This window comes from Cyanistes caeruleus, chromosome 37 (genome assembly GCF_971803275.1).
Source record: "Cyanistes caeruleus chromosome 37, bCyaCae1.hap1.1, whole genome shotgun sequence".
NCBI lineage: Eukaryota > Metazoa > Chordata > Aves > Passeriformes > Paridae > Cyanistes > Cyanistes caeruleus.
Genome location: NC_141738.1, coordinates 225,153 through 231,388, shown reverse-complemented (window position 1 = coordinate 231,388; position 6,236 = coordinate 225,153). Strand labels below are relative to the sequence as shown.

Below are 6,236 nucleotides of genomic sequence, written 5' to 3'. Positions count from 1 at the left end.
GCACAAATGGTTTCATCACCGCTGCCATCCATGGCCTGGGGAAGGAAGGAAGGAAGGAAGGAGAGCAAGATGTTGGTGAGGATTGGCCCTTGTGGGGCTGGGGGGGAGCCCAGGTGTCCCCAGCCCCCTCCCCAGCCCAGGGCTGTGCCGTGCTCTGAGCAGGGGGTGCCAGGGCATTTGGGGACACCGCTGCAGGGTGAAAGGCCACGGCGAGAGGGGAAAGGCTGGAAAGAAGAGCCCGGGAATCGTCCCGGGCTGGGGTGGGGGCATTTCCCACTTTGTGCCAGTTCAGCCTGGCTTGGCACTGGAGCGCTTGAGCCCAGCTGGGCCGAGTTCAGCCCAGTCTGCACTCGGATGGGTTTGGACCTCCTGGTGCCACCTCAGCCGAGCTTGGGACGGGCCTTTGTCCTTGGCTGGGAAACACAGGAGGTGCTGGGGAGATGGCCCAGGGGAGCAGGAGGGTGGGATGGGGAGGCCCAGAAGGCCGGGATTTGGGGGGAGCAGGGCAGGAAAGCGCCGGGGCCCTGCCAGGGAGGAGCCGGCTCCGAGCATCCCATGGGGAAGCCGGGCTGGGGCAGCGGCAGTTCCATGGTGGGAAGGGGAAGGACAGAGGCGATGGTGGCGAGGAGAAAGCGGCACCTCCTGGGGCCGGAGAGCCCGGCCGAGCCCCTGGGCTGGGAAGAGCCCCCAGGCCCGAGCCCGGCCCGGGGCCTTGGAGCCGCACCTCGCTCTGTGCTGGCAGGCACAGCAGGATGGAGAAGAGCAGGGCCACGGCGAGCACAGCCACCTTCATCTTCCTCTTCCTCCTGTGCCAGTGAGTGGGGAGCGCTGGCTGAGGCTGCCCCAGGTGAGGAGCACCTTTATCCTGCCGGGACTCCTCCCTGCGCCCTCGCCAAGAGCCCCCAGGCCAAAGGCCGGCTTGGCACAGCCCCCAGCCCTGGCCACAAGCCCAGGCCTGGCACAGAGTCCATCCCAGCTGCGGCACGGATCCAGCCCCCCTCCCCGCATCCCTGCGGCTCCCTGCACGGGGCAGCTGCCCCTGCAAGGGCCCAGGCCCCCGCGGCTGCCAAGGGGGGCAGGCAGGGAGCCAAAGGCAGCTGGGGAGCCTGTGGGGACACCCCCCAGTGCAGCACAATCCATCCTCCAAGCTGCCCCATCTCCCGCTGCCCCTGCCCTGCCCCAGCTTTCCCCGGGGGACACCCCAGAGCTCAGCCCCGGAGCCCGAAGCTGCTGGGTCCGAGCAGAAGCGGCCCCGTTCCCACTGCAGCCCCTCGGCTGAGCGGGCAATGCCCTGAGCCCTCTGCCTGGGGCACCAGGAGCCCGGCACCGGGGCAAACGGGCAGCTGGGAGGGCAGCAGGGCTGGCCCATGGCAACAGCTGCGTGCCTGGGCTCTCCAGTCTCTGCAGGCACCGGGCAGCCCTGGGCAGCGCTGCCCCTGGGACACCAGGGCTGGCCTTGGGGCAGCGCTGGGCTAACCCAGCTCCGGCCCATTGCCGGCCCTGCAGCCCCAAACTGCTGCAGGTTGCCAGGGGAAGATCCCCTGGCCGGCCCCAGCGTCCCAGCCGGGGCCAGCGTGTCCTGCTGGATCAGCCCAATCCGCTGATTCAGAGCTCCCCGCAAATTCAGAGTTTTCTCATCTCTGTAGGTGACTTGAAGCAGAGAACACGAGAGTCACACCTGCAGCGGCAGCAGGTACCCCCAGACTGCTCCGGGTGACCCTGATTTGGCAGGGGCTTGGACTGGATGATGCACAGGGCCCTTCCAACCCCTCCTGTTGTGTGATAAGTTGTGATAAGATTCTGTGATAAGCTGTAACATTTCCCAGCGGCCGAGCCTGGTCTCACAGTCCACTCTGATCAGGTGTTTCTCACCTATGAGCTCCCAAATTTGAAGGGAAACACCCACCTGGATGAAGGTTGAAGCCAGAAGACGAAGACGGGATGAAGAGTCTCCTGTTCTAGAGAGCAAATGTGGCAGGGTTTTTTCCACCCAGTGAGAAGTTTCTAGCTTTCCTAGTTTGTGTTTTGGTCCATATTGGGTAATGATCGTTTTTAGAAGTTTCAGGGAAGCCTGAAAAACCTAAGTTAAAAAGAAAAAGGAAGCACTGAGAAAAAAATACCACAAAGGCAGCCATGGGCTGCCAGGGGCTCTGTGGCAGCAGGGCTGTGGCTCCAGGCTGGGCTGGCACTGGCACACAGCTCCCACTGCAGCCCCCAGGGATGGCCCTGTCCTGCCCTTGTCCCAGCGCTGTCCCCGAGCGGGGCTCACCTTCCCCGCCGAGGCTCCTGGGCCGGCTCAGGGGCCCTGCCAGGGTGACCCCCATGGTCAGTGACAGTCCCTGGCAGAGCTCAGGGGCCCTGCCAGGGTGACCCCCATGGTCAGTGACAGTCCCTGGCACGGCTCAGGGGCCCTGCCAGGGTGACCCCCATGGTCAGTGACAGTCCCTGGCACGGCTCAGGGGCCCTGCCAGGGTGACCCCCATGGTCAGTGACAGTCCCTGGCAGGGCTCCTGGGAGCTCTGCAAGGGTGACCCCCATGGTCAGTGACAGTCCCTGGCAGGGCTCCTGGGGGCTGCCAGGGTGACCCCCATGGCCAGTGACAGTCCCTGGCAGGGCTCCTGGGGGCTGCCAGGGTGACCCCCATGGTCAGTGACAGTCCCTGGCAGGGCTCCTGGGGGCCCTGCCAGGGTGACCCCCATGGTCAGTGACAGTCCCTGGCAGGGCTCCTGGGGGCCCTGCCAGGGTGACCCCCATGGTCAGTGACAGTCCCTGGCAGGGCTCCTGGGGGCTGCCAGGGTGACCCCCATGGTCAGTGACAGTCCCTGGCAGGGCTCCTGGGAGCTCTGCAAGGGTGACCCCCATGGTCAGTGACAGTCCCTGGCAGGGCTCCCGGGAGCTGCCGCTGCCTCCATTCTCCACCGACAGTCTGTGACATTTCCAGGAGATGTTCCCTCCTCACGGGACACTGACCACGCAGAAGGCACCTCTTGTGGCACAGGTGGGAAACCCTCCAGGCTCCGGACTCGACTGTTTGTGTTGGATTTTCCCGAGGAGCCAGCAGTGACCTGGAAGATTTTCCTTTTGCCACTTGGTGCTTTGTGCCTGCTTAGGTGGAGAATTGAGGAGTGTTGATCCTGGAAGGGCCCAGGGACATTTCCAGCCCCTGCACACAGAAGTTTTTGTTCTGGATGGTTCCAGCTCTGGGTTCACGGGCTCCGATCAGACGTGCTCCTGTTCCCGGGTCAGCAGCTCACTGCCACATGGAAATGTTCCCAGTTTGGTGCCTGATGGAGAGCTGGGTTGGAGAACTGACCAGGGGGGGCTCAGGTCCAGCTGTTCCATCCTGGACTGTGTCCCTTCCTCTCCCCGAGCAGGACTGGGAGCAGCTTGGGAAATGTCTCATCTTCCTGTCCTCCTTGCTGCGGGATTTTTCCCACTCTCGGGTTCCAAGGCGATTCCTGGCCTGGCCATTCTCCCCAGGCCGTGACCACAGGGAGCTGTTGCCGTGGGTCACAGGAGGGAAAAGTGGAGCCTGTTGTCCCCACCTTGACATCTCCCTTCCCAATTCCCCAGAGCCCTCCAGCTGCCAGGCTGCCTCAGCAGCTGCGCTGTGGGGGCCAGGGGGGAGGCAGGACAGCAGCAGGGGCTCTCAGTCCTGCTCTCCTGCTTTGCCTGGGAGAACTGGCTGCTGAACACTTGCTGCCCATAGCGAGGCCTCGCCAGCTCTCCCCATCACTTTCTCCGGCTGTGCCGCGCTCCCGTTCCTGCTGGAATTGTCACAGCAGCCTTTGGGCTGCCCTCGCTCTGCTCCGTGGGGGCTTTCTGGGAGCTGCTGGGAAATCCTGGCCTTGATCTTCCCCAGCCCTTGGAGCTCGCTGCTGGGCCACCCCTCTGCTCTGGGCATGGACACAGCTCCCAGGGTCACTGTTTGCCTCTTGGCCTCCAAGGTGTTTCCAGCAGAGGACACACAGAATGGCACAGAAGTTTGTTGTCTCTGTGTTGTCATGTAAACAAAGGAATGGTTGGGTAGTGGGGGAAAAAAGGGGTTTTCTGGAGGTTTTATTCCGGTTTTCTTATTCTTGTAGTTTTGTTAATAAACTTATTTTATTCCTTTTAAGTTTTAAGCCTGTTTTGCTCTTGCTCTAATCCACATCTCACAGCAAGAAATAAGTGAGTTTTCTAGTAATTTTTTGAGTTACTGCTTTAAAACCACGACACAGTGTCACCTCCTGTCACCCCTGGCAGTGTCACCTGCACACCCCTGGCACTGTCACCTCCTGTCACTTGCCCCCCCACCCCCGTGCCTCCATCCTAGCTGTGCTCTCCCTGCTTCCAACAATTCCTCACTGTCTTGAACGTCCCTGTGACACTGCAGTCCTCCTGGAGGTTTTTCTCAGGAAGAGATTCTCAGTTTTTGCCAAGGTTCACCTATGGATGCTAAATCTGAACCACAGTGCCTGTACAATTGCAGGCCGCATGGCTCCTCAGGCTGCCTGAGAAAATAGCCTGAGAAAAATATGAGAAAGAATTAAAACAATTCTCAGAGATGCTAAACAGCCTTGCAGGTGTTGTTTTGCAGTCTTGTTTTCTCTTGCAGGAGAAGGCCAGGGGGGGTGATGGGCCACCCTGACCAATGATGGTGATGTAGCACTTTGTTAACCAATAAGGGTTTCTTTTCTGTACTTTCCACGTATCTGTCTATAAGACAGGACTAAAGCAATAAACTAAGGAATTCTCCTGTTGTGACTCCCTTGAGAGTCCATTGTCGTTCTTTATCGCCGTTCCCAATCGCAGCGACATTCACCAATCTTTGGGAAGATCCCCCAGGGATTTGCCCCAGCCCAAAGCAGTGCAGCCGTAGCCAACAAGGTGGGGAAACACAGGCGGCTCCCTCTTGCTGTCACCTGCAGCAGTCTGGGAATTCAAGCCAAGCGAGCTGAGGAGGGAGGGAGAGGCGCGAGGTTGAAAGCCAGGGAGCCCCAGCATCAACTCTGTGTGACACAGCTGGGCCCGTCCTGCCCCTGCAAAGATTAACCTTGTGCAGCCAGCCTGGAGAGACCTGTTAAGTTTTGTGATGACCTTTTAATAAACACGAGAAACAAGATTCTAACGAGCTGGGGAGTTTTCTTCGAATCATAAGAACTGAGATAAGCAGGGCTCCCCACGAGGGAGGATCCCAAAAGAATTCAGTCCAAAGGAGGCTGAGAAATCCAAGAATAAAAAGAAAAATACAGAATAGTTGTAGCAGAAACAAAGAAACAGAAAAAGGACTTTTTAGAGAAAAGTTACACCTCTTGCTGTCACCTGCAGCAGTCTGGGAATTCAAGCCAAGCGAGCTGAGGAGGGAGGGAGAGGCACGAGGTTGAAAGCCAGGGAGCCCCAGCATCAACTCTGTGTGACACAGCTGGGCCCGTCCTGCCCCTGCTCCACATCCAGGGAGGGGAACGGGGCAGCTTGGGCTCTCCACACACCAACAGCTCACCCTGGCCCTCGGCTGCACTGGCTGCCCTGCAGCCAGGGAGGATCCATGGAAATAGAGGCTGAGTTTGAGAGGTGCAGGAAGATTTTAGCCACTCTCTGGGAGAGCAAAGCATCAGCTGCTTGTTCCAATGCCAGGTACCGCGGCCAAGGGTAAGGAACTCGAGAACACGGAGCCCAGCTGGGGATTCCTGCTGGGGATGTGGGCACTGATGGTGGCACTGGGAATGGGGCAGCAGTCCTTCTGCAGTCCTTCCCAATCGCTGGCCACTCCCAAACCCCTCCAGCAGCCCATGGGACAAGGGAAGAGTGCTCTGCCTTTGTGTTCTGCCTATGCCCGTGTGTGCAGAAGTATTTTCACGAGACCCAAGCTGGGGCTCACAGGCCGGTGCTGAAAACCTGATTTGGCTTCTGAAGCCACTGGGAGGTTTTCCTGAGCCACGGTGAATCCCAGGGGTCCCTGGTTTTGTTTCCAGGAGGCTCCTGGGGGCCCTGCCAGGGTGACCCCCATGGCCAGTGACAGTCCCTGGCAGGGCTCCTGGGGGCTGCCAGGGTGACCCCCATGGTCAGTGACAGTCCCTGGCAGGGCTCCTGGGGGCTGCCAGGGTGACCCCCATGGTCAGTGACAGTCCCTGGCAGGGCTCCTGGGGGCTGCCAGGGTGACCCCCATGGTCAGTGACAGTCCCTGGCAGGGCTCCCGGGGGCTGCCAGGGTGACCCCCATGGTCAGTGACAGTCCCTGGCACGGCTCAGGGGCCC

The 6,236-nt window shown here is 60.3% G+C and overlaps 1 long non-coding RNA gene across 1 annotated transcript; it reads left to right on the top strand.

Moving 5' to 3' along the window:
* The first annotated feature begins 745 nt into the window (after positions 1 to 745).
* LOC147647448 (uncharacterized) lies at positions 746 to 4,117 on the top strand. Its single transcript, XR_015281551.1, has 3 exons — positions 746 to 847; positions 1,647 to 2,313; positions 2,796 to 4,117. It is a non-coding gene; the product is annotated as an uncharacterized LOC147647448 (long non-coding RNA).
* Positions 4,118 to 6,236: the final 2,119 nt, after the last annotated feature.